This window comes from Lycium ferocissimum, chromosome 11 (genome assembly GCF_029784015.1).
Source record: "Lycium ferocissimum isolate CSIRO_LF1 chromosome 11, AGI_CSIRO_Lferr_CH_V1, whole genome shotgun sequence".
NCBI classification, from domain to species: domain Eukaryota; kingdom Viridiplantae; phylum Streptophyta; class Magnoliopsida; order Solanales; family Solanaceae; genus Lycium; species Lycium ferocissimum.
In genome coordinates, this window is record NC_081352.1 from 23,355,083 (window position 1) to 23,373,202 (window position 18,120).

Below are 18,120 nucleotides of genomic sequence, written 5' to 3' on the forward strand. Positions count from 1 at the left end.
CCACAGACGCCTTCATAGTGTATTTTTATGGGGGACTAGGTATCTGGTAGGTGAGCAGATGGCCTCGGGAGTTAGTCAAAAATCGGATCGAAATGAAAAGCTTAGGCCAAATTCTGGTGTCTGGTGCCTGCTTTGGCGGCACCAGCACCGCTAGGGCGGTAGCCCTGCCGCTGACGTGGTCCTAGCCATTTTGGATTGACCGCTGAAGCGGTCAGGTGGCTGGTGGGGTGGCGCCGCTGAGGCGGTCACAGCACTTCTGTAGCAGGTGACGGGCAGTTAAATCCATTAAATGAGTCTTAGACCCTCATTATTTCATATCTCGATATTAGAGCTTGGGGATACTGCTCTTGGAGTCAAATTGAAAAATTCTTGCAGGTAAAACTTTGTCTAATCCTTTACTCCTCTTTAATCACAATCATCTTAGAATTTCCCCCTCCCTTTTCAATCCCTTAGAAATGGAATTTGAAGGAGGGTTTTGGGAGACTTTTCCCTAGGATTATAATTGATAAATTAATGATTTTGATGTTAAAATGTGATAAATCTAAGCTTAGTAACCTCATATATTCCACTTTTAACATTGAATTTCGGATTTGAAGAATTAGGGTTCATACCCAATTTGGGGAGTTTTTACTTGAAATCAAATTTGGGATAATTCTTGAGCTAAATAAACAATTAATGGTTGGGTTATGATCACCTAGTACTTAACTTGGTATTTTGCCCGCGCATTTCTCGTTTCGCCCTTGTGGGCCCATTTTCCCCAATTTCTAAGATTAAAATGGATTGAATTGAAATAGTAACAATACTAGTATCAATCTTCGTGATTTCTAATATAGAATTCGATTATGCTTAGACTACTTTGGTTTCGAGGTTCAACAGAAAGGAAAAGCAAATGAGTGACTTATTGGTGTTATAGTTCGGCAGTCCAGGCAGGTTATGGTTTAACTTTGGTGAGACTTCGTATAACGAATCACATATTTAGATTACAATGTCAGAGATAGCATGTGAACCTTCAGGTGTAAAGGTGGGATGGATATTGCTTTAGGTTGGGCCCTAATATGTGTTGGGACTAGTCACCCTGTTATATGTGTTTGATTGTTCAATTGTGTTGGCTTGATGCCATGTGTAGTTGGTAGATATCGAGTTCTTCTTGTTGTCCTGATGCGGATAGGATTAACATACTTGTTGTTGGTATTTGTACTTTTATATATTGTTGGCGTACCCACTGTTGGTACTTTATTTGATATATGTTGGAATACCCACTGTTGGTATTGTGATGTGATACATTGTTAGCGTACCCCGTTGAGGTACTTGTGATATTGAGCTTGATTGTTGACGATTGACATATGCATTGCACGCATTTCTCATATTGATCATGCATGGCTGATATCCGATGATGATCCGGTATCATTGATTGAGCGAAACTGATATTTGATAAACTCTTTTACTTAAGTGATTGTGAAAATGCCGATACCCGAAGTTCCGGAATCGTTGTTTATATCGAACTGATACTTGATAAACTATTTTACTTGAGCGATTGTGAGGAGGCCGATGTCCGAGGTTCAATTTCGGAATCGTTGATTTGTGAAACTGATATTTGACAGACTCTTTTGAGTGATTGTGAAGAGGCCGATATCCGATGGTTATATTCGGGCATCGTTGTTGCATGGCCGATTCCGATGTTATCCCGGAATTGTTGTTAGTGTATGGACTCCGCGGGTCCCCCAGAGTGCTGCTGGTGAGACTCCCCTTGTGAGCAATTAGCCAGGGTCCCGTCCGTCTGTTGGGCAAAGATCCGGGACGGGTTTATGGTTCGGTTTGGGTCGGTTATTGATTAAAACCATAACCAAACCAATTTAGTCGGTTTTTAAATGTCTAAAGCCATAACCAAACCAAATAAAATAATAACCACCGGTTTGGTTCGATTCTTCAGTTTAGGACTAGCAGCCATGAGACTTATCAGTAAAATATTAAAAAGTTGAAAAAGACATGTTTTTTTTTTTCAAACGATAACTTTTATTTATAGTTTAAGATGAAACATGCATCATAAAAACATTTTCACTATTAGTAATAGTGTAGTACTCAAGTTACCCAAAGTTGCTAAACTATTACATATAAAGCTAAAAACTAACTTAGTAGTGGCTGCACCATTTTTGTCATCTTAATACACATACTTGGAAATAAAGTAGAGCATAGGAGCTTTTAGTTGTTGTTACAAACATACATATTAATTAAACATAAAGACTACCTAAAATTAAAATGAAAATATATGAAATAAAAAAAATTTGTGTAATGATCCCAAACTTTGGTGCAGTACTTGCATTTTGCCCCCAATTCTCCCATTTTATTAAAAAAACTTTGTGTAATGATCCCAACTTCAGATGTTCTTCTATCATTATCCCCAAGGCTAGGGTCTCGACTACAATGAGTTGTTCTTTTCTGCTATTTAGGAGGTTTACCAATAGAAGAAGTATTAAGGCATTACTATGTGCTTGAGTTACAGCAAAACTGATGTTACTGAAATATCTTCTATAGAAACCTCCAAATCTACAACCTTTGTCCTTTTCATATGAAAAATATTAGAAGTTTAGGACCCATTTAGACAAGAAAAAAGAAAGGTATAAATTCGGAAAAAAAAAAAAAGAAAAAGAAACCACCTAAAATCAAATGGCTGACAAAGAAAGGCTAAAAATTTAAGTTAAAGACATTAGACTCTAACGTGAGCTTCTGTTAGTAGGTTTACACTTAACACTTAAAGAGTTAAAAGACTTAAAAACATGGGCTTGGACATATTCTTAAAAACATGGCCTTAAACAATCATATAAAATAAGTATACCAAAAATCAAATTAATGATTAAAAGGTATAAAATATTTATAATTATTTATGAAAAACTAATATTATACATATAAATAATTATAAAATTTATGTATATAATTTATTGGTTTGGTTCGGTTATTTTTTAATAGAACCATAACCAAACCAAATATTATCGGTTTTTAAAATTTAAAACCAAATCAAATCAAACCTGTTACACCTCTCATTTTCATCGTAGGAGAACCTATGGTTTCCTAATCGGGTATGCCTTTGGAATAGAGACCCGAGCCGAAGTTTGGAGGTAGAAAGTGTCTGACCCCATGTATAAAGGTACCAGCAGGTGTTCCTGACAATTTACAGGATTAGAAGTTGAATGAATCGAATCAACGCGATCTGAACTGAACTGAAGAAGTCTGCAGACACCAGTCATCGTCGATGGGGCCGTTGACATGTCGACTGGCCGTCGTTAATTCGGCACCAATGGGCGTTTGCTGGCGCAGGTCAACAGAGCACGTCGACACATTATCGACCCGCTCGTCAAACCGCACCGCTATAACTTTTTAACATCCAGGTATAAATATATGATCCACGATTTTATTTATCATTTTCCTCCATTCCAAATCAGAGAAACCCTAGTATTTTCTCTCCCAACATTTACATCATTATTAGTGGAGATTTGGTAAGATCCGAGCCCCGTGAACCTGTGCTTGTTAAGAAGAAGGTTGTTTCTAGGGTTTCTTTAAGTTGGAAAGCTCAGGAAGTTGGAGTTGAAGTTGATCCTTGGAATCTTAGGCCCCTTAAGGTATGCAAATGATTTCTACCCTTGTATTTAAGTTATTTATCAAGGATTTTAGTGGTTTTAAGCAAAGAGAGGGTATTTGTGAAAGTGGTAAGTTGATAAAGGTTAAGATAGTGATTTGGGGCTATTTTAAGAGATGATTAGGAATAGATTTGAGTATATTTTTATATATAAGTGTTGTTATTGTTGTTGTGGTTGATGTTGGATCGAATGGGAAGTTGAAGGATGGTTAAGCTTGTAAGGGAAATGTTGCCCATAATTTGTTAAGCTCTATTTGTATTTAAAATGATTAGTAAGCGAGGTAAATAGTATAATTAAGGCCTACGCTATCTTGATTGTAGACTTACGAGCTCGAGGATTAGAAGTTGGACGATTGGATATAGTTCGAGGTATGTTAAGGCTATCTTTTCTTTCCTTTGGCATGATCCTATGATATGAGCCAACAAACGAGTGAGTGAGCTTCCATATTACTCTACTCTTAGAAGCATTAGGAGTACGTCATTCTTTGATGTTCATGTACCCTGTTTATGATAATGATAATTCCTTCTGTTCATGGGTCAGTTTTATGTATCCAGTTCTATGTATACAGTTTATTCATGCATTACATTCATTATATATCCATGTATATTGACCCATTTATTCATGCATTACATTCATTATATATCCATGTATATTGACCCATGACCAGAAGGCGTTATATACGCGAATATTAGATATATGTGGGGTATGAGAAGAGAGATAGGCGTTATACATGCATTACCACCTGATCAGCTAGTGCATAGTGATGATGATATTGATGACGGCCGCAGAGAGGCCGATATGATATGATGGGATGCCATAGAGGCTTGATAGATGTTATACACGCACATATATCAGGCGTTATACACGTACATATATATAGATGTATGACCTTCATTGATAGGCATGAGCATGCATATTATATGCCCACAGTGGCATTATCAGTTATATAGATTCATACAGATACTAGTTCATACAAGTACATGCAGATAGTCATTTCAGCTTATGAGTTCAGATCTTATTCATGATTCTTACATATACATGTTATTCTTATGCATTTTATACTCAGTACATTATCCGTACTGACTCCCCGTTGCTCGGGGGGCTGTGTTCATGCCCGCAGGTTCAGGTAGACCGACAAGTGGTCCAGCTTAGTAGGACTTCTATCCAGCAGTGGTCAGTGCGCTCTATTGATCCGGAGCTGCAAAGATATTTTGGTATACTAGCCTTTTGAGATGTATATACAAATGGGTATGACGGGGCCCTGTCCCGTCCTTTCTACAACTTTTATTCCAGTAGAGGTCTGTAGACGATTGTATGTATTAGTCAAACGATATAGCCTTGTCGGCTTCTATTCTCTTGTGTACAGTATATGTAGCAGCCTAGCTGGCTTGCACTATTCTTTCAGCATGTGTATGTATATATGCAGATTGTTCAGAGTTCATGATGCCGCCTAATTATGAGATCAGTTTAAGTCATTTTATGGGCCCTTAATGTTCAGTAAGATTCAGATATGAGTATAGGGGTGTTTGATCGCTAGAGGTCAGACACTCGTCACGACTCATCAGTTTGGGTTGTGACATAAGTGGTATCAGAGCAGTTTCATCCTAGGGTTGTCTACAGACCGTGTCTAGTAGAGTCTTATTTATGGGCGTGTTGTGCACCACACTTATAAACAGGCGGCTACAGGACAATTAGGAAATTGTCATTCTCTCTCCTTCTTAGATCGTGCGATAGAGCCATGTGCTATGAGTTTGATTTCTAATAAATTGTTCTGACTTCAGCGATGCCCCACAAGAAAGCCACAGCTGCCCAGAAGAGCAAGAGAGCGGAAGATGAGGCCACTAGCCGTACTCAGCAGGCTACGAGAGCTCAGGATAAGATTTAGAGTGAGGGGCCGTCTGAGACATCGCATACCTCGCCTCCAGCACCTGCCCCAGTTTCTCAGCCGGATGCACCGAGCCAGGATATGCGGGATGCTGTACAGTTATTGACCAGATTAGTAGCCGCCCAGGCTCAGCGGCAGGGAGTTGGTGTTGACCAGGCAGACAGGGCTGGTAGTTCGAGGGTTAAGACCTTCCTTGGGTTAGGTCCTCCAGAGTTTTCGGTACTGAAGCAGAATATGGACCCCCAGGATTTTATTAATGGTATGCAGAGGACTTTGAGGGTTATGCATGCCGATGAGGTTGAGTCGGTGGAGTTGGCTTCGTAGAGGCTTTGTGATAATGCAGTACAGTGGTATCAGACTTGAGAGTTATCTACGGGGAGAGAATGCCCCTCCAGCTATGTGGCGAGAGCTATCAGATGCTTTTTTTCACTATTATTTACCTCCGGAGGTCCGATGAGCCTGAGCAGACAGGTTTCTGCGTATTGAGCAGAGAAGTATGAGTGTTCAGGATTATTGTGTACACTTCGATTCCTTGGCTACATATGCCCCAGCCATGGTGGCTGAGATAGAGGATAGAGTTCATCGTTTTGTGGCTGGTCTAGGGCCACACTTGATAGATGAGTGTACGACTGCGGCATTACAACCAGGTATGGATATCTCCTGTATGCAGGCATATGCACAGAATTTGGAGGATCATAAACGCCAGCGGAGGGCAGAGCGTGAGCGTGACCAGGGCCATGGTAAGAGGGCTAGATCTTTTGATATGGTTGGTGAGTTCAGGGGAGGACAGATTCAGCAGCATTCCAGATATTCTTATCAGTTGGCAGGGAGTACACCTTCGCGATTTTCAGGCCCTAGGTTTGATCGGTCTTCTTGCTCTGGAGCGGGCCAGAGTTCTAGAGCATCAGGCTCTCAGTACCGACCAGAGTCAGGCCAGGTGAGGCCACCCTTGCCGCGGTGTGCTCAGTATGGTAGGCTACACGCTGGACAGTGTCGATTGGGATTGGATAGTTGCAATGCTTGTGGTCTGTCAGGCCACAGGATGAGGGAGTGTCCGATGAGGGTTGGTATCGGTATGGTTCATCCTACGGGGTCTATGGCTGGTTCTTCTTCTGCAGTACGCCCTTCAGGGTAAGCTTTCCAGACACCAGCACGACGGGGTAGAGGGAGGAATGGAGCATCTAGCTCGAGCGGTCCTCAGTACCGCGTATATGCATTGGCCGGTAGGCAGGATCTTGAGATATCTCCGGATATTGTTACAGGTATGTTATCAGTTTCCTTCCATGATGTTTATGCGCTGATTGATCCAGGTTCCACCTTATCATATGTTACACCATTTGTTGCTGGCAAGTTTGGGATAGAGACCGAGTTGATTAAATCGTTTGAGGTATCTATGCTAGTTGGTGATCCAGTTATAGCTAGGCGAGTATATCGAGGCTGCGTAGTTATAGTTTGTAATCGCCATACCGTAATAGATCTGATTGAGTTAGACATGATTGATTTTGATGTTATTATAGGGATGGATTGGCTGGCTTCTTGTTATGCTAATGTTGATTGTAGAACAAAGATAGTTCGATTTCAGTTTCCCGATGAGCCAGTTCTTAAGTGGAGGGTAATGCCATTTCGCCGAAGGGTAGGTTTATTTCCTACCTTAAGGCAGAGAAGATGATCAAAAAAGGGTATATTTTTCACCTAGTTCGAGTTCAAGATGTGCAAGCAGAGCCACCAACTCTTCAATCTGTCCTTGTGGTTAATGAGTTCCCAGAAATATTTCCAGATGAGCTTCCAGGCATTCCTCCATAGAGAGAGAGATTAATTTTACTATTGATTTATTGCCATATACTCAGCCAATATCTATTCCTCCATATAGGATGGCACCGACGGAGTTGAAAGAATTGAAAGAGCAATTACGGAATTTACTCGAAAAAGGCTTTATTAGGCTGAGTACATCGCCGTGGAGAGAACTAGTGTTATTTGTAAGAAAGAAGGATGGCTCTTTGCGGATGTGTATTGATTATAGGCAATTGAATAAAGTGATTGTAAAGAATAAGTATCCGCTCCAGGGGATCGATGATTTATTTGACCAGTTGCAAGGCGCTAAATATTTCTTGAAGATAGATTTGAGATGAGGATGCCACCAGGTTAGGGTGAAGGAAGAGGACATTCCGAAGACGACATTCTGGACTAGATATGACCACTATGAGTTTCATGTTATGTTGTTCGGACTAACTAATGCCCCAGCCATATTCATGGATTTGATGAATCGTGTATTCAGACACTTCCTAGATTTGTTCGTGATTGTGTTTATAGATGATATTCTGGTTTATTCACCATCAGAGGCTGATCATGCAGAGCATCTACGAGCGGTGCTTAGGGTTCTTCGAAAAAGAGAGCTATATGCCAAGTTGTCCAAGTGTGAGTTCTGGTTGAACTCTGCAGATTTTCTGGGTCACATTATTTCAGAAGAATGCATTAGAGTGGATGCCCAAAAGATTGGGGCTGTAAAGGATTGGCCAAGGCCTACGACATCAATGGAGATACATAGTTTCTTGGGCTTGGCAGGTTATTATAGAAAGTTTGTAGAAAGATTTTCCTCTCTTTCAGCCCCATTGACTAAGTTGACTTAGAAATCAGCTAAGTTCCAACGGACAGATGCTTATGAGCAGAGTTTTCAGACGTTGAAGGATAAGTTGACTTCGACTGTTTGACTCTTCCAAAAGGAGCAGATGGCTACGTGGCATATTGTGATGCTTTAGGCAGTGGATTGGGCTGTGTGTTAATGCAGCACGGTAAGGTTGTCTCTTGTGCTTCAAATCTTGCGGTAACTCGAGCTCATAAGCCACTTGGCCGGTTCTTTATAGAATTTCGTATGGCCCAATATATCTGGGACTAAGCTTTCCTTTCTTCCCAAATCTCATAACGTCTTTCATAAGAAAAACTTTCAAAAACACCCAATCATTGATCTGTAACTCTAAGTCTCTACGCCGCACGTCCGAATAGGACTTTTGGCAACTTTGAGCCATTTGCAGGCGCTCCTGAATCAACTTGACTTTTACCATAGCCTGATGGACCAAATCTAAGAGAACATCACTCCACCCGAAATCATTTTCCATCAGTCAACTAGCCAATTCAGGTTGAAATAACATCACTCTGTTCGAAACCATTTCCTATCGAGCCATAACGATATGGATCATTAGGTGAGTATGTATGAAAGATCATATGAAAGCATGAATTTCATATGCACACAAGGGGCATATACACTGTACAGAAAAATCTTTTTAAGAAGCTCATTTACGTCAAGCGTACAAGATACCCAGAGTGATGTATAAACATGTAATCAATTATCAACAATCATGAGAATCATTTCTGAAGTTAGCTAAAACATACGTCAAAATCCACTAATATTATTAATCAGGCACATAAGTCATCACATAACCTACAAAATTGTACCCATCACATCACATATGCACACACGCATAAGTGCTCGTCACATCACGAATGTGGGACCCCCTTTATCCATACCTCTGATTATTCATTTAATCAAAAAAAAAAATTAGTGGATTGGTTAGGGGTTGTCAAGATCTATCTGCTTAGACCATATATAGTACAAGTAGCCTTAGACAAAAGATTATTTTATACATAAACACTTTAAAATAGCTCAGTGCTACTGAAAATTATACTCAGATAAGAGAAACAAAGTTAGAATTCAAAGTAGGTGACAAAGTGTTCCTAAAGCTCTCATTTATGAAAGGTTCTATGAGATTTGTACATGCAATGTACTCAGAGGCGGATCTAAGATTTTTATAACATGGGTACACCACTAAAAAAAGGAGAAAAAAAGAAAGTATAAAGTGGGAATTGATCCCAATTCTTTTAGGTAAATAACTCAGCATTCAACCAAGTGCATTGTTTAGCCTTTTTGGAGCATGGGTGCTAGCGGATAAGATTAGATCAATGCTAGATAATATGTACATAAAATTCCTAGCTTGATGGAGAAATCATAGGTTCACGTGAATCTCTGCTCGGGGGTCTGCGCCCCAACTCTAGTCTGTGATCCTCCACCCAGAGAAGTAATACTAGCGGCAGCCTGCTGGGCATCCAAATGAAGTAGAACACGAGCCATGGTGTCCTAAACTGTCTGACCTAAAGTGTCCTCGGGGTGTGCCTGTGCACAAGCCACATCATCCCCGATGGCTTGGTCTCGAACCGGCTGAATCTCAGTCTCAGGCTCTAGAGATCTCGTACACCGCTACCCAAACGCAGGAGTCCTGCCCCTGGCTGATGCAGCCCCATAGCCTCTAGCTCGATCGCATCCTCTAACTGTCGCTCATCCCCTAGTGCCAGCCGCAGCTACGGTCTCCGGCACCTGATTTCTGGCTATCATTGCTTGAGTCCTCACTATCTGTAAGAGAAGAGATATGAGTCAGATACCAATTCGATTATTCCATATACCAATTAGAATAAAGTAGCACGAAAGAATAAAAGAATGTGAAGTTCCTAAATGTCCTATAGCCTCTCGCAGATCAGTACGGAGCTCATCGTACCGATCCACGAGACTCTACTAGACACGTTCTTATATTATAGACTGGGTAACTTAAGGCTCTGATACCAACTTGTCACGACCCAATTTCACTTGTTGTGCGGGCACCTACCTTCCCTACCTCGGCAGACGATCCCTTATCCCAACAATCATAAGAATGTAAGTAAAGCGGAACAAAATAGAATAATATAAGTCTTACGATAATAATATAAAGAAATGCGGAAGTAATGAAATTCCAACCCCAGTATCTAGTCTGGTCATATAAGAGCTCTACCAAATACTACAAGTTTGAATAATACAAAAGTCTCAATAATGTCTTGAAATAGAAATAAGACTTGATAAATAAGAAGAGTCTTCGGGAGGTGATCGTCATCATGCTGACCCTGAATAGACTCTGCAGCAACCTCGATAATCAGCCACGAGGGGTAGAAATAGATCCAACCTGGTACTCTGCATTCATAAAAGAATGCAGCAAGTGTAAGTCAGTACAAACAACACGTACTTAGAACAAATTGGACAACAAGCAACGGGGTGGCTAGCCCCCAAATCACACAACAGGGCCCAACCTAAGGCAATATCCATCCCAACTTCATACCCAATGTCTTACATGCATTCTCCGACAATATCGTCTAGCATACGCTTCGCTAATCGAAGTCTCACCATAAGGTAAACTATAACCTACCTGGAAGGCCGAACAGCTAACTCGAATGTCAATCGTGAGCCTTGTCCTTTCGTTGCGCCTCAAAGTAATGAAAGCCTAGTCATATCCGAATATGGAATTATAATAGAGAAGAAAGTATCCAAAAACCAAACTCCTATTTAACTCCCAAATCTCAACCCATGGAATAGAGTTTATGAACTAACGAGATGAAATAAGGAATCTATAGGCCTTAATATGAAATTAGTACTCTAGGTGATCAATTCCTATCAACAATTAGCCAATTAAACTCATAGAATGGGGAAATTCGGATTCTAGAAGAAACCCCCAAATTTGGATATAAACCCTAACTCCCAATTCATAAATTAGCCACCAATAATGAAGGATACATGTTACAATAGCTTCTAATCATCATTTTCATACTAAATGAAGCAAACCCAACTCATAACCCAAGGTAGTATAGTCTAGAAATCATTTAGGAAAGAACATATTAAACCCTCTTTTAATCCTCAAGTTCTTAGGGATTCTAGCATGAATTAGGGGAATTCTATGATGATTAAAGGATAATGGACTGGTAATGAAGATGGAATGACTTACCACAATAATGTTCCTCCAAGAAATACCTTGAAATGCTCCCAAATAGCTCTAGTTTCAGAATAGAAAATGAATGAAGGACTTGGGGTTTTAACACTCATTTAATGCCAGCTATTGCCCGTCACCCGCTACCGCGCTCACTCGAACGTTTCCGCACTCCCATAACTGCCTTCGTGGTCCATGCCCAAATGCACAAGGCCGCTATAGCGGCAGTCACTGCTATAGTGGTACCGGTGTTGCGGTCCTAGTGCCGCTATAGCGGGACATCAGACACCAGAAACTTCTCAAGTTTCATTAACTCAACCCGAAATTCCGACTATCACCCGAGACCATCTGCTCACAAACCATATATGCAGACATACGTAAAAACACGCTACGAACGCACTCGTGGCCTCGGAATTTCCAACGGAGGTATCGTTGACCGAGTCAACCCCCGATACGTCAAAACTAACTTCCCAACCCAAGCCCCAAAATGCACCTGAGTGCATTGGGAACCTAACCGAATATACACACAAGTTTGAAAAGATCATCCGAACCTCTCGGAATCGATGGATTTCCTAAAAAGGTCCGTTTACCCAAAAGTCAACTTTGAGTCAACTCTTTTTCGCTTTAAGCCCAATTTTCCCACAAAATCACCCAAATCATATCCAAAGACCTCGGGAAGCGTATCAACGGTCTCTTCGGGTCAAATGTGAGCTAACCAAACTCGAAAAAAGGTCAAAAGCATCAAAAAGGCAATAACGACCAAACAGGCCGTTACATCTTGGCTTTTCATTAAAGGCTAAGTTCAGATGTAACTTTCGGTTTGCTAGAACCAAGTACACACAGCATGTAAAATTGGGTGTTGCTCACGTCCCACCTAAGTTTGAGGGCGTGATGGTTTGTGTATACTAATTAGTTAAACTGTTTCAATATATGGTACCTTCTTTCTACTATATATAAACAGAGCACTTTAATTAATTTTCAAAAGTATCCTGCGTTTTTATCATTCACTAGATATGTCATCATTTGTAAAGATACCTACTGCTAGTGGAATTTCCCCACCAATACATTCCCCTGTCATGACCTATTCATCTAGCGTGCCAAATTACTTAAGAAATTAAACAAATAGGTCTAAGTCCAAATATTTAAAGGTAAATTGGTTGACTTTGACTTATAATACATAATGTAAATTTTTTAATTATAGTAGTATAAAATACTACACATGCACCAAATGAAGTTTAAACTTTACCACAATGGGATTTTTGAATGTCAAGAAATTGACCATTTCAACATATATACAAAATACCTAAGTTGCTTGTTTATTAGGGAAAAACACAAAAAAGGTGGAGATATCACATCCTAGGTATTTAATTGTGATGGGATTTTTGAATGTCAAGAAATTGACCATTTCAACATATAATACAAAACACTTAAGTTGCTTGTTTACTAGGGAATAATACACAAAAGGCAGAGATATAACATCCAAGGTAACAACCCGAGCATAATACTGAGACAAGAAGACAAAAATAAACACATGCAAACTAGCATAACCTACCTTCCAAGTATTAATTCTCTATTTAATTTCTACCTTCTAGCTTTTATATATTCCAAATTCCTCTATCTTATGTACCACTCAATAATATTAGATAAACAAATTAAAGGCATTATCAGCAATGAATTCCAAAGTTTCTAATAATGTCCCTAATTCCCACTCCAATCTTCTCAAGAACATATTTTTCTTTCTCATTGGCATATCAGTTGGTATCTTTTCTATTTTATGTTTCCAAACCATGTCATTTACCTAAAAAAAATCTCTAAATTTCTCAGTATCGTCAATTAGTTCAGTGGAACTCGAACTTCCACGATCATTATCTCCTCCTATCTCACTACTAAAATTTTGATATAGTCTATAATATCGACTAGTACATCAAACGAATCATCTAATAATACTAGTGTTCTCTAAAAGGACACACATCATTGATGCACAATATTAGTGATGAAGAGCGATTCTTGAAAGCATCAATGGTATCACACAAGAATGTCCCAAAGATAGCATTCATGTTCTTGACATCAGGGCCATTGTCACTTAGTGCTTTATGGGACATTTTTTTAATGGCCATCCAGGAAAAGCCTAAAATATATCATTGAACTAAAAAAAATGGCTTATTCATGCCACTTATTAATAGTTAGACATAAAAATGTCACCGTCGTTATCATTTTGGGGCATATATGCCATTCTCCACTAACGAAATTCTACTACTATCTAATTTTAGCACGTATGAGTAATTACACGGTTTTCCCTTCTGTATACGGGTAAAATCGAGGACACAGGCACGCTCGGTTTCCCGTCGTCATGGTTATGCTCGGTCACAATACGACCGTCTCACCGGGAACGAGGTCTCGAGCTCGGGCCAGGATAAGGCGATAAAGGAGGGGCGATTGACTGCCATTAACGGGAGACCGAAATATCCGTCCTCACCCGGATATTTCGGCGTCGATCTCGGCAATACAGCTGTCACCAGATTTACTTGCTTTATTTAGAATTGTACTAGGGTTGAAACTCCTCTACTATATAAAGAGGAGGTCATCATTCATGAAAGGGGTTGACAATAGCAAGGAAAGAAATAGTTTACATCAACAATAATAAGAATCTTATCAAATCAGTTCCTATATGTTCTTGAGTTTCATTTTATTTGTACCTCATGAGAGCTTGTAACAAAAAGGGTATCGACCTCGGTTTCTATACCCGAGGCCATACGGATCTAGCATTTGGTTAGATTTGATTCTTTGTCCACTTTCTTGACATATCTCGCTATTTAATCTTTAATTGAATTTAGCCACATATCTTTGGCATTCCGTATAAATTTAACTGTTCTACGTTTTAAGGTTAAACAGTTTAGCGCCCACCGTGGGGCCTTAGACAGTAGTGGCGGTTCAATATAACATTCTGGTCACACTGGATATTTTACACTTGTTCTTTAGGGTTTGATTTCAGGTATATCGAAAATGTCGGATTCCCATTCTGTCAACTTCCAAGTGGAACCAAGCCATCATGAGCATGACGACGGGGATGTACCAAACAACAACGCGCCCCCCGTTCATCCTGCTCAAGTCGGGTCATCGGTGGGCAACGTACCGGTCGGTGAGAACAACGGGGCCATGCTGCAACAGCTCCAAAACCAGTTAGACATGGCCATGGCTCAGTTGCAGGCCTAGCAAGAGATCATAGTGCAATTGCAAAATCGGGGTCAGGCACCTGATGTTGCCCCATCGGAACAGACCCAGGATACGGAGGAAAGACATGCCTCACGGGGTAACGAGGGATACCCCGGACAAAGTACCAAATTGATAAGAATGCTCGAAGAATTGACCAAACGGGTCGAATCCGGTGAAAAGAAGATAGAGGCGAACGATAAGAAGGTGGAGACCTACAACTCAAGGGTCGACCAAATCCCGGGGGCTCCGCCAGTGTTGAAGGGACCGGATTGGAAAAAGTTTGTTCAAATGTCGTTTGCGCCAAGTGCGGCACCGATGAAAATCCCCAAGAGATTTCGCATGCCCGATATCCCAAAGTACAATGGGACAACGGACCCAAATGAGCATGTGACTGTGTATACGTGCGCTATCAAGGGCAACGACCTCGCCGATGACGAAAGGGAATCAGTGCTACTTAAGAAATTCGGGAAAACTCTGTCGAAGGGAGCTATGATTTGGTATCATAACTTACCCGAGCACTCGATCGATTCATTTGCCATGCTCGCTGATGCTTTCGCTATGGCCCATGCCGGGGCTATCAAGGTCGAAACCAGAAATTTGAATTTATTCAATATCAAGCAACGAGATGAAGAGACCCTCCGCGAGTTTGTGGCTCGATTTTAAATGGAGCGCATAGACTTACCTCCAGTTACTGACAGTTGGGCCGTTCAGGCTTTCACCCAGGGGATCAACTCGAGGAGCTCGATCACATCTATTGAACTAAAACAAAACTTGGTAGAATACCTAGCAATCGCCTGGGCTGATGTGCATAACAGATATCAGTCGAAAATTAGGGTCGAAGACGATAAGATTCTGAGGGCCGCTTCAGTGTCATGGCATTCCGGTAAAGGAGGTGATCGCTCAAAGAAAGTGATAGATCGAGATTCCAGATCGTCATATGACAGATACCAGTCGTACCCTCTCGACCGAAGGGGGAATGGGCGTAACAACGAATCGGGCAAGAATGATAGGAGAAACGATCGAAGGAATGATCGAGATCAAAATAACCGTGGTTTGGTAAACATAAATGTTGTCGATAGAGCTCCGGGAAACAGAGAAACTCCAAGGCTATCCGAGTACAACTTTTGCGTCGATGTAGTAACTTTAGCGGCAGTCGTTATCCAAAACAAAGAAACAAGGCATCCGAGGCCAATCCAATCTGACCTGGAGAAGCGGGACAAAAGTCTTATTTGTAAGTATCATCATACTCACGGCCATCGAACCGAGGATTGTCGACAACTGAGGGAGGAGGTTGCCCGTCTGTTCAATTGGGGCATCTTCGAGAATTCCTAAGTGAACGAGCAAAAATCCATTTTAAAAACTTGGATTCCAACAAGCAGGATAGGCCGGAAGAGCCTGTCGAATGGGTGATACACATGATCATGGGAGGAACTGACGTTCCCATGGGACCGATTATGAAGCGCACGAAAATTTCCATAACGAGGAAAAAGCGTATCTGAAACGATGACCCCGATGGCCCCATCACGTTCGATGACGATGACATGGAAGGCATCGCCCAGCCGTATAATGACGCACTGGTAATATCTGTCCTTGTCAATAATTTTAGAATTAAACGTGTGCTGATTGATCCAGGTAGCTCGGCTAATATCATCCGATGGAGAGTTATCAAATAGCTGGGACTACTAGATCAGATCGTACCAGCCATACGGGTCCTCAATGGACTTAACATGGCATGCGAAACGACTAAGGGTGAGATCACTAAACCGATCAGTATGGAAGGAACTATGCAGCAGACGAAATTTTATGTGACAGAAGGAGATATGGGATATAATGCATTGCTGGGCAGACCGTGGATTCACCTCGTAAGAGCGGTTCCCTCGACTATGCATTAGGTATTGAAATTCCCGACTCCAGAAGGTATCAAAACCGTCTGTGGTGAACAACAGGCCGCAAAAGAAATGTTCGTGGTTGAAGAATCTGTTAAGACTATAAAAGCGCCAAATCGAGGTGAAGGGAAGAATGCCAAATAGCAATCACAGATCCCGATCCCGAAATCTTCGGAAGATCGAAACGGAGACACGCTAGACGAAGAGTTAAAATTCAGAATACCGAGAACCTTTGTGGTGCCAATGATTCTGACGCCACCAAGTCCACCGTTGAAGAACTCGAGCAAGTCACACTGTTCGTCCATCTACCAGAAAAGAAGGTATACCTGGGCACGGGGTTAACCCCCGAGCTCAGGAAAGAATTTATTGAGTTTCTTAAAATTAACTCAGACTGCTTTGCTTGGTCCCATTTAGACATGACAGGTATTCCACCAGACGTGACGACACACAAGTTGAGCTTGGATCCAAGTTTTCCCCCGGTCAAACAAAAGCGAAGGCCATAACTTGAAGTAAAGCATGCATTCGTCAAGGACGAGGTAACCAAGCTCCTTAATATAGGGTCCATTCGAGAGGTAAAATACCCAAATTGGTTAGCTAACGTTGTGGTAGTGCCTAAAAAGAGGAATATGTTTAGAATGTGCGTAGATTATAAAGATTTAAACAAAGCCTGCCCGAAGGATTCCTTTCCTTTGCCCAGCATCGATCGTATGATTGACCCTACCGCAGGTCACGACACGCTGAGTTTCCTCGATGCATATTCCGGGTACAACCAAATACAAATGAACCCGGAGGATCGAGAAAAAACCTCTTTCATAACTAGGTTCGGTACATATTGTTATAATGTAATGCCTTTCGGTTTAAAAAATGCTAGCGCCACCTATTAGCGTCTAGTCAACCGAATGTTTGAACACCAAATAGGGAGATCCATGGAAGTTTATATAGATGACATGGTCGTTATGTCCTATGACGAGAGGACCATTTGAAATTTTTGCAGGAAACTTTCAGAATATTAAGAAAATACAACATGAAGCTGAACCCGGAAAAATGTGCCTTCGGAGTCGGATCGGGCAAGTTTCTCGAATTTATGGTGTCAAATCGAGGAATCGAAATCAATCCGGATAAGATAAAGGCAATCGAAGATATCACTGTGATAAACGACATTAAAGGGGTACGAGAGATTAACGGGACGGATAGGCCACAGCCGATTCATCTCCGGATCCTTGGATAAAAGTCACCGTTTCTTCTCGTTGCTCGAAAAAAAGCGATTTTGCATGGACCCACGAATGTCAAGCGGCCTTGGCGAGAACTCAAAAGATACTTATCAAGTCCACCTCTACTCCACACACCAAAGGCGAACGAGCAGTTGTATCTATACCTGGCGGTGTCCGAGATTGCGGTGAGCGGTGTCCTGGTTCGAGAGGAGAATGGTACGCAGTATCCGGTTTACTATGTAAGTAGAACTCTCGGTGACGCCGAAACCAGGTACCCGCATTTGGAAAAACTCGCTTTGGCTTTATTAAGTGCATCTAGAAAATTGAAACCTTACTTTCAGTGTCATCCCATATGCGTCGTAACATCGTACCCCCTAAGGAACGTCATGCATAAACCCAAACTCTCAGGCTTACTAGCAAAGTGGGCTGTGGAGATTAGCGGGTATGATATTGAATACAAACCCTGAACTGCGATCAAATCCCAAATATTAGCGGATTTTGTGACCGATTTCGCAC